Below are 18662 nucleotides of genomic sequence, written 5' to 3'. Positions count from 1 at the left end.
TCCATATTTTTTGCTCATCTTGTGGCACTGCAGAACTTTAGTGCAGAGCTTATATTTAGCTGAATTGTTACGTTAATTAAGAAGTGCATAAATCTTTTATTCTTAATAATTGTAATTCTAAATAAACAGACTATGAAAATATATATACATTTTTTAAAGGGGTCCACTCAAAAAACAGGAGGGGGACATTAACTGGCCTACAAAGACTGAGTGCCCTGGCCCCCGGGCCTCCCTGCTCAGACTCACAGGGTTACCCCCTCCTCAAAGCCTTGGCACTGGTTCTTATTATTTCTTCCAGAATGTTCTAGACACACACTTCCTTTCAGTGTTTGCCCAAAAGCCCCTTCTCATCAAACAAGTCCTGACCAACGTATTTTAGACGGTACCCCAATGACCTTGCACGCTGCTTTTACCTATAGTGTTTATCCCCTTCTAACATTCTATAAGGTTTAGTGTTTCTTACGTTTACTGTCTTTCTGTCTCCCCTGCTAGAAGCTCCAAAAAGACAGATTTTCATCTCTACTTTTTCCTGATATACATTTCCAGAGTTTAGAACAAGACATAGCTCAGAACAGGCACTCGGAAACATGACAACAGAATGCAACATCTCATTTGGAATTAGATGCTTTGGCTTATAAAGGATACTATGAGAACAAGAGCAAAAAAAAAAATTGATTGGAAGGTGGGGTGGAGGAAATAAAATTATTTCAGGCTAAACTCCCAACTTTCTGAGACTGCTTTAAAAAAAATTTGCATTTTAAAAAATTAAAGAGATAAAACTCTAACATGCTGGTAATAACCCCAAAAGACCAAAAGGATCCTCATCATTTTATTATAAATGTTAAGTATTTCTGCAGATTAACTTACTTACAAAACCGAAAGAAACTCCCAGACTTGGAAAATGAAGTTTTGGTTGCCAGGGCGAACAGACAGTTAGGGAGTGTGGGAAGGTCATGTACACGCTGCTGTATTTAAAATGGATAACCATCAAGGACCTACTGTATAACACATGCAACTCCGTTCAATATTATGTGGCAGCCTGGATGGGAGGGAGGGTTTGGGGGAGAATGGATACATGTACATGTGTGGCTGGGTGCCGTCACTGTTTCCCTGAAACTATCACAACACTGTTAATCAGCAATATCCCAGTACAAAATAAAAAGTCCCAAAGAAGCAAATAAGTATTTATACATTTCTGGAAAAGGTGATGAAGTCAATGAAATGGGAAAGAGTGAAGGACAAGAACGTTCATTTCTATTAACACTCCGCATGGCTTTTACAAAGAGCATATGTTACTTACATAATATTTTAATAGTGAAATGTACATGGGGAAAAAAAAATAAGCTGGCCCACAGACCATTTCTGGGAGGGAGCAGGAGGGATGGAGGGACAATCAGGGAGGAAGGCCCTTGGGTTTCCTTCCCAGAGGCACCACAGCTCCCCAGGGACACTGCAGGGTCTCTGCTGGCACACAGAAGGGGGGGACCTGGTGGAGTCCAGCAGCCCAGTGCCCACAGAAAGGCAGCCTGCCAGCCCAACTGCTAAGGACAACTCCCCCCAGCGCCCCTTCCCACAGCTCAGCAAACTAGAGAGAGCCTGCAGGGCTCAGAAGACACTCCCGAAGGTAAGATGTTCAAATAACACATGGTTCATGCTATTTATAGTTTTTGTCATTGCAAAGAAGTTAATAATTTGCTGAAATCGATCAACCTGCCATTTAACTTACTATGGAAAGTTGTCTTATGAGGACATCATCCCCATGGACCCATAATCCAATTGAACTATTCAATCTTATTTATACACACACACACACACACACACACACAGAGTTAGTCCATTCAAATCAACATACAAGCAGGATCCACACACTGCAGTGGGTTGACTGAATTCTTTGGTTCCTTCATCAGGAATTCCCCTTTTCTTCCTCTTTTTATTTCCTTTACGCTGTTTTTCTCACCATTTTCCCATTTCCATTCAATGGCCACACCGTTTAAAGCACTCCTCTGTCCGCCCTTTCTCTGACCTCCACCCCCTAATTTCCTCCTGGTTCACTCTTTTTTAATTGAAGGATAATTGCTTTACAGAATTTTGTTGTTTTCTGTCAAACCTCATGAATCACCATGAATCAGCCTTAGGTAAACATATGTCCCCTCCCTTTTGAACCTCCCTTCCATCTCCCCCCATCCCACCCCTCTAGGTTGATACAGAGCCCCTGTTTGAGTTTCCTGAGCCATACAGTAAATTCCCAGTGGCTATCTATTTTACATATGGTAATGTAAGTTTCCATGTTACTCTTTCCATACATCTCACCCTCTCCTCCCTTCTCCCATTGTCCATAATTCTATTTTCTATGTCTGTTTCTCCATTGCTACCCTGTAAATAAATTCTTCAGAACCATTTTCCTACTGGATCACTTTTTAAATTTATTTATCTGACTGTGCCTCGACATGGTTGAAGGATGCAGGATCTAGTTCCCTGACCAGGGAAATAACCAGGGCTCCCTGCCAAGCTCTCTGACCAGCCTAGGACAGACGCACTACGTTCAGGCTCCAGCAGGGAGCTCACAGGAGAGATAGGAGCCCCTAGAGAACTCTGCCTGGAGAAGGCAATGGCACCCCACTCCAGTACTCTTGCCTGGAAAATCCCATGGCCGGAGGAGCCTGTTGGGCTGCAGTCCATGACGCGACTGAGCACCTTCACTTTCACCTTTCACTTGCATGCATTGGAGAAAGAAATGGCAACCCACTCCAGTGTTCTTGCCTGGAGAATCCCAGGGACGGGGGAGCCTGGTGGGCTGATGTCTATGGGATCAAACACAGCCGACATGACTGAAGCGACTTAGCGGCCCCCTATCTAAGCCTCCATGATTCGGATCACACCAACACACAAGATCTGATATGGAGGGATTTCCCTGATGGTCCAGCAGCTAAGAACTCTCATTCCCAGTGCAGGGGATCCTGGTTTAGATCCCTGGTCAAGGAACTAGATCCCACATGCCTCAACTAAAAGCCAGTGCAGTCAAATAAATAAATAAATAGTTTTTTAATTTTTTCTTTTAAGATTGGATAAGGAAGCTGTCTTGGTTTAGTTTGGTCACTGAGATAGGACAGAACACATCTTTCTGAATCTCAAATATTCCCTCAATGTAGTCACCTTGGAAAACTATTTATAAGACACTCTCTACCTGAAGAATCCCCCTGCATAGCAGACTCGTCTCTGAATGAGGGGTATGGCAGTCTCTGACTGAGGTCATGGGCCACCGGTGACCTTGGGAAGGACAGGTAAAGAACGCGCCAGTGAATGAAAAAATTCTGAGGGCCCTCATTCTATCATGAGACCAGAGCAGTGAGACAGGGGTTGCTGATGGAATGGGCAAAGTATATAACGAGGGGCTGCTACTTCATATTCAATTCTCAGGGAGGCTTGCTCAGGAAGGCAACATTTGAATCTTTACTGAAAAAAAAATTTTTAATAAGAAAAAGCATTTTTAAGAAAGAATTTTAATAAAAACTAAAGCCATCCAAATAAAGGGAAAAAGAGCTATTGATGAAGATATTTCAAACAATACACTCCAGACTCTAAAAGCTATTTTCAAAAACCAGTGAACCAGTGAAGTTGCTCAGTCATGTCCAACTCTTTGCGACCCCATGGACTGTAGCCTACCAGGCTCCTCCATCCATGGAATTTTCCAGGCAAGAGTACTGGGTGCCATTTCCTTCTCCAAGGGTCTTCCCGACCCAGGGATCAAACCCAGGTCTCCCGCATTACAGGCAGACGCTTTACCGTCTGGGCTACCAGGGAAGACCCAAATGTCTGAACAGCAGGAGTCCCCTTCAAATTAAGTATACTGGGCAGTGCTGCCCCCTCAGACCCGTACCTCCAAGGTAACTCTTTCAAAAGATGAGCTCTGGGGTGACTGTTTTGACCTCAGCCTCTTTACAGAGCTAACCTCTCCCAACAAGCTGGGCCTCAGGTATTCAGCACCAAGTGCGGTGAACAGCACCCACCACCACCACAGGTCTGAGAAGAAGCCTAGATATGGCGGGAAAGGAGGAGCAAATAAAAGCTTAGCTCTAGCAGAGAACAGATTTGTAGTTGCCAAGGGGGACTCGAGTGGGAGTTGGGGATTGTTGTTGCTGTTTAGTCCCTAAGTGGTATTTGAGTCTTTGCGACCCCATGGACTGAAGCACACCAGGCTTTCCTGTCCTTCACCATCTCCTGGAGTTTGCTCAAACTCATGTCCACTGAGTAGGTGATGCCATCCAACCATCTCATCCTCTGTCATCCCCTTCTCTTCCTGCCCTTCAACCTTTCCCAGCGTCAGGGTCTTTTCCAATGAGTCAGCTCTTTGCATCAGGTGGCCAGAGTATTGGAGTTTCAGCTTCAACATCAGTCCTTTCAATTAATATTCAGGACTGATTTCCTTTAGGATGGACTGGTTGGATCTCCTTGCAGTCCAAGGGACTCTCAAGAGTCTTCTCCAGCACCATAATTGGAAAACATCAACTCTTTGACACTCAGCCTTCTTTATGGTTCAACTCTCACATCCATCTGGGATTAGCAGATATAAAATTACATATAGGATGAATAAACAGCAAGGGCCTTCCTATCATATAGCACAGAGAACTCTAGTCAATATCTTGTGATAAATCATCATAGAAAAGAATATTTTAAAAAAGAATGTCTATTTGTGTATAGCTGAGTCACTGTGCTGGACAGTTTGCCCTACAGCAAGGATTGGCACAACATTGTAAATCAACTGTACTTCAATAAAAATAAATAAATTTTAAAAGCTCAGGTCTGCCTGGAATGTTCTCTCCCAATGCCCTTATTTCAGTCTTTGTATGATCTCATCTCCCAATCCTCGGGGAACTAACTGCCCAGCCACAGGGAAACTGAGGTCTAGGCTCTGAGTCTGGGAATCCAACACCTTCCCCTATTTTTCCTGGTGGTGCTTCCTCTTGGACTCATCTCTGGCCATCTCAGCAATACGACCCTCCAGGCCACATTAGGGGATGGTTCTAGAAAAGCTAAGGAGGTTTCTCAGCCTTATTGAAACATAAACCCCAGGCCAACCATCCTGGGGTTAGTGGCAGGTCCACCACCTGGGCAAAAAGGTCCTCTACCTGGTCTATATCAACTCCCCAGGAAAGTACCCTGTGATCTGAGCTAAAGCCACAGCCCATATTAAAGAGTTTCTCTCTCCTCTTCTCCCTAATCAACAAGGCAGTAGGAGGCTTATGGTAAAGCATTAGAGGACTCTCTGTCCTAACCCTTCCTCTAGTAAGTATCTCTCTCTACCACACACACACACACACACAGCACTTAAAAAGGCAGGCAAGATGCTACAATCTGCACAGATTCAGAAGTGCTATTGTAGGAACTAATTCAGATATCACCACTTCCTAAAAGGTTCCCTGCCCACCCAAGCTTAAGCTTCACACTTCAAAGAAGGATTGATAATTACACATTATGATACCAATTATTTCCAAATGTATTATGAAACAGGAGTTATGCTAAGCAATTTTATTGTTTTAATTCTTTTCTTCATTTTTAATAATTACACTCTGGTTTTTAATATGTTAAGATGAAATGAAGGGGAAAAAAAAACTCCTTTGTATTTTAAATCTATTTCCTTTTTTTTTTTTTACACAAAGAATTTCAAAGCCATCCGTAATAATGTAGCATACAATATAGCCAAAACACAAAAGGAATAGCTTAGAGAGGCAACTTTGAGCTCACCAAGTAGACAACATGAGCAAAGCTCGCCCTCCCCACTTGAAGAAACTTATGGACAAGAAGTTATCAGTGAAATTAAATGGTGGCAGACATGCCCAAGGAATATTGTGAGGATTTGATCCCTTTATGTATCTTGTGATAGATGACTGTGTGGAGATGGCCAATAGTGAGCAACAGAGCAATAATGAGTGGTGGCAATAGGAGGAGATAGAGTCTTCACGTTAGAAGCCCTGGAATGAGTGTGGACCATGGCTGTGTTCACCAGAGAAATCAATTACTTTCATGCATCACCTCTCCATATTTTACTATGATGAAAAATGGGTGGCGTACATTCTTACTGAACTTTTTTGTTAAATAAATTCTTATAATCATCAAAAAAAAAGGAATAGCTTAGATAAAACTAGCTGAGTTCCATTTAAGGGAAAAAATGCAAGTCTACTTATTTTGAAAACTTTTAACATGAGACATTTGCTGAAAGGATACAGAATTCTTCCTCATACAAAGGCAAAACAAACCACAAAAGAGTACATTGGTAGAAGAGAAAGCTTTATACTAGCTAAGGAAGAAAGAAAGAAAGCATAACAAATCAAGAGTCAAATGCTGAATGCAGAGATTATTAATAATCAATTATCTACCCGGTAAAATCACACCACTCTTTAATGCAAACCCACCCATGTTGAATTAGATTTCCAAATAAGTAGAAGGATGATGTCATCTAACGGTTAGAAAAATGAACAAAAAAAAATAAAATTATTTTAACCACTTAAAATCTGTGAGCCATGGAATTTCACATTCACAGGTACTAAGGCTGAGTGACATTTCAGTGATGAGGAATTATTTTTGTTTGATCCATAGGCTAAAGCCTTCTCCTCTGCTTTCCTTCCAGCCCAGAGGTCAGCAAACTTTCTTTTTGTAAAGGGCCAAACAGTAAATAGTTCAAGCTTTGTTCAGGCCAATGCTCAACGCTGCCGTTGCAGCACTAAAGCAAATACCAACAATCCATTAAAAAACAGGCATGGCTGTGTTCCAGCACAATTTATTTACAAAAACAGTATCGCGGGCTGTGATTTCACCTCCTCCTGTTGTCATCCTCATTGCGCTATAAGAAAGGGGGGTGAGACAGAGCACGCTTAAGGCGCTCTTGTAAGAAACGGCAGGAAGGGACTTCCCTGGTGGTCCAGTGGCCAAGACTTCACACTCCCAATGCAGGGGCCTGGGTTCCATCCCTGGTCAGGGAACTAGAGATCACGTGCTGCAAATGAGTTCGTACGTCGCAGCTGAAGATCCCGCACACTGCACAACTAAGGCATGGTGTAGTCAAATAAGTAAAATAAATAAATATTTTTTTAAAAAAAGAAAGAAAGAAATGGCAGGAATAATTAAAGACAGCAGGTAGATCTGAAACTACCCACCAAGACATTGAGCACAGCCCCTCATACTCAAGAGTATTTTCAAGACCAAATTCAAATCTCGATACACGAGGTAGGAATCTCTCAGCAACCCTTGTTCTCAAGCTACAAGAGTTCCCCCCTCACTGAATTAGCTTCTACCCTACCATACGGCTGGTCTTCCAAAATGGGTGACAGAATATGTTATGCTATCATGTATCAACTATTCTGGACCCAAAATTTGAACCTAAATCTGAGCAAGGCTTTAGTTTACAGGACACTTTGGGGACAATGAAACATGTTAAATGACAACACCAGAATGGGGGCAATAAAATCTACACTGTAAGAAGCCACATAGATCCAGATTCAAAAGACTCAAAAGATCTAGCTGCTTTGACCAAATATATCACAAGACAGGACAAGAGAGGGACACGAAACCTGAGTATTAAAAGAGACTTCAAGGACTTCCTGGTGGTCCAGTGGTTAAGAATTCACATTCCAAAGGAGGGGACAAGGGTTCGATCCATGGTCAAGGAACTAAGATCCCACAAGCCTTGGAGCAACTAAGCTGGCTCACCACAACTAGAGAAACACCTGCCGCAATGAAGACCTAGCATAGCCAAAAGAGAGAGAGAGATTTAAGAGACATCAACCAAATGCACTCTGTGGACTTTGTTTAAATCCCTCGGTTGCTCTAAGGTATTTTTAACTAACTGTGAAAAGATATTTCTTAGACAATCAGAGAAATCTGAACATGAATATTCAGTGATATTAAGAAATGAGTCACTGTTCATTTTTTATGTGTAATAATAGTATTGTGTTGCTTTTTAACAAAAAGAATTCCTATCTTTTCGGAGAGTCATATTGAAATATGTATAAATAAATCTGATTCTCCTTTTAAATCCTCATCCTGAAATTCTTCTTTCACAAATCTGGTTGTTTTGATCCTGCAGAAGTCACTGCTTTTCAAATATACCCATGAATGGAGTGATGGAGAAAGAAAAGAGGGTGAAAATCAATACATATGAGAGACAGACTTAGGGCTAAATGATAGGTAAATTTAAAAGACTAATATATTTATGTATCCTTAATGGACCTAGAAGGTCCTTCAGAGCATATATACCATGTGGAGGTCAGGCTTCTGATAATGTTAACATCTGGAAAGCAGCTATCAATCTAGAAATTTTAAAAAAAGACTTCTGAGTGATAAATAGCTTTCACAAAGCCCATGCATTTTATTCCATGAGAGAAAAAGAAGCACATCATTTATAAAACTGTATCAAACAAGGCATCAGAAAGAGCTAACTCCAAAGAAAAGAAGCAAGAGACTTAGAAGAGAAGAAGCGGGGCAGTGCAAGAGTTCATAAGACAAAGACAGAGTCCACACAGCAAAACCCCAGGGCATCAGCCTATCGTAGCCTTCTACAAGGAACCATACCCCAGAGTTGGCAGTGCAGGCTCATACAGGTTCAGAGTCCTGCTAAAGAAAGCAAGAAGGGCAACATAGACACTGCTTAAAATTACCTTCATTAAGATGGTTCAATTTAAGAAGCTAAACTATTCACTTAATGGAGAGATCAGGTTTTACAAAAAGGCAGAATTGAGGTCAATGAGTAAAAGCGAAGACAGACTTTGAGCCTGAAATGGAGGCAGAGCTTCTCAACAATGAAAACCAGCCCCCAAGGGAGTGAATCGGGCTCCTCGATTGCTGTCTGGAGGTGCTGAACCCCTCAAAGTGAGCTCCCTGTGGGTCTCGACACTGGGTGAGGTTGGACCAGAGGTCCTTCAGATGATCCGGAGCAATTTCAAGCGTTTCTAGTGGGTAAAGTTTAAGAAAAAAAACTACTCTGATGCTTGTTAAAATGGTAAGACAGACTTTTTTCAGAGCTATTGTAAAATAGGAGGGAGATGAGGCTCAACTCAGAATGTAACAAAGACAGCTGAGGATTCACAGCAAACAGAGCGAGGTGGTCAGTAGTCAGAAAATTACTAAGAGGAGACATCCAGGTAGGGAGATGCCCATTAAACAAACAAGCCATAGGATTTTTTGCTGAAGGCAGCCCTGGGTGACCAGATATTGAGGATGATCTCACACCAAAGCGGGGCGGGTGGCCCCACGTTCCTTTGTAGACTGACTTCAGATTCTTGCTAAAATGGGACTAGGCAGACAAAAGACAGGACAGGGACCAAGGTCCAGATCCAGACAAAAACAGAACTCGGAGGAGCCAAGTCTGCTCTTTAATCCCAGACTGCCCAGATCCAAGCTTGGTGACATCACTTACACCCACAGCCTCATAACAATGCATGACACTTTTTAATTTCGCAGTTGCTTCTTCATATAATCTCTCTGCTTGTCAACTCCAGAAATGCTCATTTCTATACATCAAGCTATCTTAAGATAGGGGGAAACTACCTTCAAAAATAATGCCTCGTGAGTAATTGATAGGCAATCCTCTGTGACGCTGAAGCAGACTGCTTCATCATCATGAGGCAAAATAAGCCTTTTAAAGCAGCCTTGAGGGCTACAGTCCATGGGGTTGCAAAGAGTCAGACATTCACTCTCTGTAATAACAGGCATACAAATAAAATAGAGGAAAAATAAATGACTGCATTTCAAAGCATCTGAAAAGAGCAGGAAGCTTCCAATCCCTAACAGGATTACAAAACCTCCATAGCACGAGCTCAGCAATTTTCCAAGATGCCCAATCCCCAGGGAGAGTGTTCACGGATGACAGAGCCACTTCCTGCTCTCTCGAAAGTACCATCTACAGGGTAAGTTATTTACCAGGTGTAAAACAGATAGCTAGGAGGAACCTGCTATAAAGCACAGGGTGCTCTGTGATGACCTAGATTAATGGGATGAGGGTGGGGGTTGGAGGGAGGTCCAAGAGGCAGAGTATATACGTATCATTTCAGTTCAGTTCAGTCGCTCAGTCGTGTCCGACTCTTTGCAACCCCATGAATCGCAGCACGCCAGGCCTCCCTGTCCATCAACAACTCCTGGAGTTCACTCAGACTCACGTCCATCGAGTCAGTGATGCCATCCAGCCATCTCATCCTCTGTCGTCCCCTTCTCCTCCTGCCCTCAATCCCTCCCAGCATCAGGGTCTTTTCAAATGAGAGTGTCAGCTTCAACATCAGTCCTTCCAGTGAACACCCAGGAATGGTCTCCTTTAGGATGGACTGGTTAGATCTCCTTGCAGTCCAAGGAATTCTGAAGAGTTTTCTCCAACACCACAGTTCAAAAGCATCAATTCTTCGGCGCTCAGCCTTCTTCACAGTCCAACTCTCACATCCATAAATGACCACAGGAAAAACCATAGCCTTGTCTAGAAGGACCTTAGTTGGCAAAGTAATGCCTCTGCTTTTGAATATGCTATCTAGGTTGGTCATAACTTTTCTTCCAAAGAGTAAGCGTCTTTTAATTTCATGGCTGCAGTCACCATCTGCAGTGATTTTGGAGCCCAAAAAAATAAAGTCTGACACTGTTTCCACTGTTTCCCCATCTATTTCCCATGAAGTGATGGGACCGGATGCCATGATCTTTGTTTTCTGAATGTTGAATTTTAAGCCACCTTTTTCACTCTCCTCTTTCACTTTCATCAAGAGGCTTTTTAGCTCCTCTTCACTTTCTGCCATAAGGATGGTGTCATCTGCATATCTGAGGTTGACATTTCTCCCAGCAATCTTGATTCCAGCTTGTGCTTCTTCCAGCCCAGCGTCTCTCATGATGTATCTGCATAGAAGTTACATAAGCAGGGTGACAATATACAGCCTTGACATACTCCTTTTCCTATTTGGAACCAGTCTGTTGTTCCATGTCCGGTTCTAACTGTTGCTTCCTGACCTGCATACAGGTTTCTCAAGAGGCAGGTCAGGTGGTCTGGTATTCCCATCTCTTTCAGAATCTTCCACAGTTTATTGTGATCCACACAGTCATGTATACATACAGCTTATTCCTTCAGTTGTACAGCAGAAGCTGACACAACCTTGTAAAGCCATCATACTCTAATTTAAAAAAAAAAATCTGAAGGGCAACAAACTAAATATCCTCTGGTTACCCTTTATATTACTCCCCATCTTCTTCCACTCGTTCTGTGTCCTAAGAGTAAAGTGAGGTGAAAGCCTTAGTTGCGTCTGGCTCTTTGTGACCCCGTGGACCATCACCCACAGGCTCCTCTGTCTAGGGGATTTTTTCAGGCAAGAATATGGGAGTGGGTTGCCATTCTCTTCTCCAGGGAGATCTTCCCAACCCAGGGATCGAACCCGGGTCTCCTGCATTGCAGGTGGATTCTTTACCACCCAAGCCACCCGGGAAGACTGGGGTGACCTCGATGACAGGCATCAGCCAGGCTCCCGGGCCCTCTGGCCCCTTGGGAGGTACCAGGAGAGCAGGTGCCAGGAGAGAGAAGGAAGGAAGGGGCATTCATCCCCTGGTTTCTTCCCTGCGGGGTCACCTGGAGGCCTCCCCAGCACAGGCCACTGCTTCTCCCGGTGGCAGTCTGCTTCTACCCTGACCTCCAGGGGTTGCAGCGTGCCACAGACTTCCTGTTGTTGTTCAGTTGCTCCGCCACATCCAGCTCTTTGCGACCCCACAGACTACAGCCCACCAGGCTCCTCTGTCCTTCACTATCTCCCGGAGTTTGCTCAAAGTCATGTCCACTGAGTTGGTGATGCTATCTGACCATCTCACCCTCTGCCACCCTCATCTCCTAATGCCTCTTGCCTTCAGCCTTTCACCACAGACCATACTCTCGAAAATTCATAACGTGAATTCTGTTATGCATTCAAGGCACCAAGCCAGAGGGGTTCCTCTCTCCTCACAGTGTTCTTTCTGCCCCGTTCTTCTCCTCAACACCCTGACACACCTTTATTAAACTCTCTCTGTCATGATTTTGAGTATGATGTGCATTGGGTTGGCCAAAAACCTCATTTGTGTGTTTTGTAATATAACAATACCCAAACAAAATTGTTGGCCAACCCAATATTTCCCAACCTCGTTCCAACTAACAATGGAATGAGAAGGAGCAGAGAATCAAAATTTTCAGTGTCCATATTTACCCTCAACTGGGGGTAGGGGAGGGGCTCAAATTTTAAGCTAGATTTCACAATGTATGTATGTTCAAGGAGGCTCTGCATATACGAGTCAGAAGTTTAGTACAGAACTTTGTAGACGTGGACATTTTTTTCCGAAAAGAGAAATCCAGAAAGCAAAGGGTCAAATTTTTAATTGTATTCTACAAACTGAAGTGAAGTAAACTCGCTCAGTCATGTCCGACTCTTTGTGACCCCGTGGACTGTAGCCTGCCAGGCTCCTCTATCCATGGAATTCTCCAGGCAAGAACACTGGAGTGGGTAGCCATTCCCTTCTCCAAGTGATCTTTCCAATCCAGGGATCAAACCAAGTCTCCAGCATTGCAAGCAGACTCTTTACCGTCTAAGCCACGAGAGAAGCCTGAATTCTCCAAAACTGACCTAAAAATGGAAAGTCAATGCTCTAAGAGAAAAACAGCACAGAAACTGCCACCCAGGAGAAGAAAAATGACCAGGCTGACGGCACGTACCCATGCCAGCTATGGGAGCAGGGCGCAGTCTCTGAGTGGCCGGGCTGGAGAAGGGACCCCCACCTCCCCTGCGCCCAGCATCACCCACCCCACCCCAGGCAGCTGGGATGGCGTGTTCCTGAGAATCACTCACAGCTCCCTCCCAATAGTCAAGTGAAATTTCAAAAGCTCATTAGCTCAGCAGGTGCTTGGATGCAATAGCAATAGCAAAAAAAAAAAAAACACCAGTTCCAGGCTATGGAAAATCCTGTCCTGCTGTTCTGAGAAGCTCGGAGTATGGAAGCCAGAAAAGCGTGGAAGCAAAGTGTGTGCGACAGAACAGTAGCAGAGAGAGGGGCAGAGGAGCTGAGCCGACCCCACAGGAGATGCCCCAGAGCTGGGCAGGGCTGACCCCCACTGCGCTGTCAGCCCCTTACTTCACACACGCGCATTGCAAGCCCTGAGCCCAGCGCTGCCCCTCACCTGCTGTGCAGCTGAGGATATGTGCTCACCCTCTCTGCGCCTCACAAACTTTCCCCCTTTACCCTTCAGAACAGGGAAGCCCGGTGGCTCTTGGTAAACAACCCGCCTGCCAACGTAGAAGATATAAGTTTGATCCCTGGGTAGGGAAGGTCCCATGGAAAAGGAAATGGCAACCCACTCCAGTATCCCTGCCTGGGAAATCCCCTGGACGGAGGAACCTGGGGGGCTAAAGTTCACAGGGTCACAAAAGAGTCAGACACAACTGAGTCACTAAACAAAAACAAACAAACAAAAAAATGCATTTCATAGAGGTGCTGTGGGGCTCAAAAAGAAAATTCCTCTTAAACCCAGGAAATGCCTTCCAGGGTATATTATGCCTTCTGGGTAGGGTTTAGGATTCACACCAGAGCTCTTATCCGTTTCCTTGACTGAGGAGGTGATCTCACCTACAAACAAACAGAAGCATATAAAGGACTGATTAAAAAAAAGAAAAATCAACTTCAGATTCCATAACAGGACAGGTGCCAAAAGGGAGTGACGATCACTCGGGCAAGGGCGCCTGAGAGCATCCAGAGCCTCCACCCCGTACAAAGCCCGTGAGTATCCATTTCCTCTCCCGGCTGTGCCAGGGGCCTTAGCGCAGAGGAAGAGCCCAGAGACCGCTTCAGCCAGCGCTCAGCCTTGCCATGTACTGCCTGGGGGACCGTGGGCAAGTGAGACTACCCCACTGACTCAGCTTCCTCATCTAAAAATCAGGAATGACCATAGTCAGAGCACCCATCTTTCTGTGAGCATTTTAAAAACTCACGTAAACTTCTTAGAACAGGGTATGGCACACAGTTGTTGCTCAGTGGCTCAGCCGCATCCGACTCTTTGTGGCCCATGGACCGCAGCACACCAGGCTTCCATGTCCCTCACTATCTCCCAAAGCTTGCTCAAACTCATGTCCATTGAGTCCGTGATGCCATCCAACTATCTCATCCTCTGTCGTCCCTTTCTCCTCCAGCCTTCAATCCTTCCTAGATTCAGGGTCTTTTCCAATAAGTCGGCTCTTCCCATCAGGTGGCCAAAGTATTGGAGCTTCAGCCTCTGCATCAGTCCTTCCAATGAACATTCAGGGTTGGTACACAGTGGTCACGCAATAAAGGCTGGCTGTAGTGTCGCCCTGTACATTTCAGCTTGTTACCAGGCCCGTCTCATAAGAAGGCACCTGTGCTCTGAAGAGCAGTCAGACACGACCACCACCAGGGCCCACGAGCCACATACATCCTTGATTCCAAGAGGAGTTGTGTATTTTAGCAATCCCAACATCACAATATACATGTACTGTAGTGGATTTTCTCATCTGAAAAATAGGAATAGCAACAGCACCCAGCTAATAGTATGTGTAAAATGCTTTAAATAGGGCTTGGCATCAGAAATTGTTCTCTAAAGGTATTACCCTCAGTATTATTTTTTATTTAGTATTTTTTTATTTGGCTGCCTCAGGTCTTGGTGGAGGCATGTGGGATCTAGTTTCCTGACCAGGGATGGAACCCAGGCCCCCTGCATTGGGAGCACAGTCTTAGCCACTGAACCACAGGCAAGTTCCCCTTGGCATAACATTAATGATCTGACCTGGACTGCAGCCACCAGGCTCCTCTGTCCATGGGATTCTCCAGGCAAGAGTACTGGAGAGAGTTGCCCTTTCCTTCTCCAGAGGATCTTCCCGACCCAGGGATCTTCCCAGCTTTCCCACATTGCAGGAAGACTCTTTACGGACTGAGCCACCCACTTGAGGTGGGGTGGGGCCCTAATAAACCCAAAGGACACGCAGAATTTCAGGTAGGTGCTTGATTTTTACCATCCCCTCAGCTTCATACATCTGATTACTTACACAGCATCGTTAAGAAGTTGCTGAGTGTGGTTCTGGGTTTATTGAGGCTCCTTTCTTTTGCCCGTTGAGTAAGGTGCAGGTCAGAGTGTGGACCTGGGGTCTCGGAAGGGCCCCTACTCTCTCATTCAGCATGTAACTAGCATCTCAACTATGTTGTTGTTGTTGTTGAGTCACTAAGTCATGTCTGGTGTGCAACCCCATGGACTGTAGACCGCCAGGCTCCTCTGTCAATGGGATTTTCCAGGCAAGAATACTGGAGTGGGTTGCCATGCCCATCTCCAGGGATTGAACCTGCATCTCGAACGTTCTCCTGACCCAGGGATCAAACCTGCATCTCCTGTGTTGGCAGGCAGGCTCTTTACCACTGAGCCAGGAGGGAAGCCTTGGGGTGGACTACCGGGAATCAGATCCTGACGCCCCCAGTCATTAGCTGTGTGGCGCTGGACCAGTGCCCTAGCCACTCTGGGCCTCAGTTTCTTCATCTGTAAGATGAGGACGGCAGTAGCTAAGAGGAGAGTGAGGCTGACAGGAATTACGAGTACACGCGAAGCTCCTGGAAACATGCTGGGCCCACAACAAGCACCCACAGACCGCGAGCCACCATCGCTCTATGGTATCTGAGCCCTAGGAGCCATACCGGGGGGAACCCGGTTCAGTGAAACTGGGGTATCAGGGTGGGGGCGTCTTTGCCAGCTCCCCGCACCAGTGAAGGGCTTCCCTGGTGGCTCAGACAGTAAAGAATCTGCCTGCAATGCAGATTGACCTGGGTTCGATCCCTGGGTTGGAAAGATCCCCTGGAGGAGGGCATGGCAACCTACTCCAGTATTCCTGCCTGGAGAATCCCATGGACACAGGAGCCTGGAGGGCTACAGTCCCTGGGGTCACAAAGAGTTGGACACGACTGAGCGACTAAGCACAGCACACAGCACCAGTGAAATGGAAAGCCGGCTGGAGACAAACAGAACAGGACTCCAGCAGCAGCCACCCCACGTACAAAGTGATATTCTCTGAACCTCAGCATGCCCACCAGATACACGGGGTTTAGCTTCCTCAGCTCTCAGGGTTTTGTAAGAAATGAGAACACAGTGTGTAGGCACCAAATAAATGGTACTTCTTGTCATCTCTCCCCCTTCCCTGGAGAGTGAAGAAGGCAGCGGAAGCCAACACTGAGACCCCGTGGTCGGGACAGTGAGTGAGGTTTTCCTACCAACAAAGCCAGACATTTCCTTGCACCCCACTTAGGTCGCCCACCTCCCAGCACTAAGAGGTCAGCCATTTCCCACCAAAGGCCGAGAGAGCAGGATTCAGGGCCAGTAAAACCCTGCAGAGAGGACTTCCCTGGTGGTTCAGAGGATGAGGATCCGCCTGCCAATGCAGGAGACGCGGGTTCAATCCCTGATCCGGGATGATGCCACGTGCTGCGGAGCAACTGAGCCCGGGCACCATAACCACTGAGCCTGATCTCCAGGGTCCGTGCTCCGCAGCAAGAAGTCTGCTATGTGCAACTAGAGAGAGCCCTCACAGCAACAAAGAATCATGGAAACCAAAAAGACTTTTTTTTTTTTTTTAATCCCTGCAGGAAAGGGGGAAAAGGCCTAGGTTTTGGAAGTCCTCCTCAGGGAAAAACCTCTCACCAAAGGTTACAGGGGCTATTTGACAGCTACATCAGCCTGAATCATTAAGCAAGGGCTAGAAACATCTGAGAGATAGGGTGTAGATAAATGTCAGAAAACAACGCCCAAAATGGTTGCATGCTACTTGCTTACGCAGCTTTTTCCTTCTTCAGACAAATGATGAAACATCCACGTCTGAATATAAATCAGCTTCAATTAAGACACGGCTGTTGGAAAGCACTTTTGGCAGGACACACGAAATATTTGCCACCGTTCTCCGACTTGGAGTTTTCAAGGTTGGCAGGGCGATTTATTTTTGTTGATTAAACAAAATACCAATGGAAAGGACCTAAAAATTGATTCGCCAATTAAACTCAATGATTCTGAACAATGAAATGTGCTCTGTTCACTTTGCCAGAGTGATAAAAATGCCTCCCAGCTTTCCTGCCGCTTCCAAGATTTACACCCTTGATGTTTGTGCTGACAGAAAGATTAAGGAAGGGCTGCATGATGCAAAAATGTGTCTTCTCTTTCACTGGAACGGAAGGGAGAGAAACGATGAAGGGCCTGGGTCATTTCAGAAAGAGCATCTGCCCGGCAACCGTAATTCTTGAAAAAGTGATTTGGGTTGAGTGAGGGAGCCATTGTCATAAGGTTGTGTGTGCTTCTTTGGCAAATTACAGAGTCACTAATAGGGGACAATTGGTTGAGATGAAAACAATCACGAAGATCCAAATTCTTCATTTTCTTTCACTTTCCCAAGGGATGAGAGTTCTGATAGGCAGCCAACCAAATGATGAGTGTGCTGGAAGCTTCTGAAAAAAAACAGACCCATGCACAGAGGAGCGCCAGAAGCCAATTTCAATCCAGTACAAAATTTTTCTAAACTGCAACCAGGAGATCCAGGTTACAGCTGCCATCAGTTCACACACAGTAGCCAGAAAGCCAGGCCAGCAGAACACTCACACTTCCTGGTGGTCCAGAGCATGGATGTCACAGGCGGCTATGCATTTTTAAACTTGATTGTACATAATTGTTCATCACTGACCCATTCTCCAACCCTCCTGGGCTGGAACGGGTTGCTAGGCAACCAATTTTGCTCTAGATACATTCCGAAGGCTAGTGAGGCAACAACCAAGTATCAATTAAGTGATAGTGATGCTGCTGCTGTTGCTGCTAAGTCACTTCGGCTTCAAATAAAACAGGATGTCTGGGTTCTTGAAAGCACGTCCATCTCATGCTCTTTTCCTTATGTAGACACCTATTTCCCATATCTTCCAACTCATCAAATAAGCTTTCTTAGGTTGAATTGGATGAAATTGTGCTTTTGGTGGGTAGCTCAATTTGGCGATTCATTTGGTTCAACCTAGAAACTTAAAAGAATTTCATGTAGTCTGTAAAACAGAGGAGCCATAATCCTCGGCTATTATAATCACAATTGTGCTCTGGATAGGAAACATATCATTTACCTAGTCCTCACATCTCTGGAAACTGCTTTTATGGGAGACAGCTGGGAGAGGCAGCCTGCACCGCAAATGCCTGAAAAAGCAATCATATTTCTTTTTCCATTTTAGGCTATTTCAAACTGATCTGACGATCTCTCGTACAATAATCCACACATTCCCTGACTTTTCCAGTGCTCGGGGCACTGATTTGGGACTCAATTTATTTTTCCTAATTTGAGATCAGATATACCAGGGGACATCCTAAAGGACAGAACTGACAACTACAGAAGAGAAGTTACTTTAAGGGGAAAGAAATGGGAAGGCAGGATCACTGGTATCACAGAACAAGATGCTGCTCCAGGAAACTCAGTGAAATAATAACCGGTGTGTGTGCTAAGTCGCTTCAATCGCTGTGTGACCCCATGGACTGTAGCCCGCCAGGCTCCTCTGTCCATGAGATTCTCCAGGCAAGAAGACTGGAGTGGGGTGCCGTGCCCTCCTCCAGGGGATCTTCCCAACCAAGGGACTGAATCCCAGTCTCGTGTCTCCTGCATTGGCAGGCGGTTCTTTACCAC

At 45.3% G+C, this 18662-nt stretch overlaps 1 protein-coding gene and 1 pseudogene across 1 annotated transcript in view; one reads left to right on the top strand and one right to left on the bottom strand.

The window, feature by feature from the left end:
• TIAM1 (TIAM Rac1 associated GEF 1) overlaps positions 1 to 18662 on the bottom strand; it is a 464008-nt gene that overhangs the window by 347552 nt on the left and 97794 nt on the right. The gene's annotated exons all lie outside the window — the stretch shown is intronic.
• Positions 5755 to 5978, top strand: LOC138418321 (small nuclear ribonucleoprotein G pseudogene; annotated as a pseudogene).

The sequence above is a fragment of the Ovis canadensis genome, chromosome 1 (assembly GCF_042477335.2).
Source record: "Ovis canadensis isolate MfBH-ARS-UI-01 breed Bighorn chromosome 1, ARS-UI_OviCan_v2, whole genome shotgun sequence".
NCBI classification, from domain to species: domain Eukaryota; kingdom Metazoa; phylum Chordata; class Mammalia; order Artiodactyla; family Bovidae; genus Ovis; species Ovis canadensis.
The sequence above is the reverse complement of the archived record's forward strand: the minus strand, read 5'-3'. Positions and strand labels throughout refer to the sequence as shown.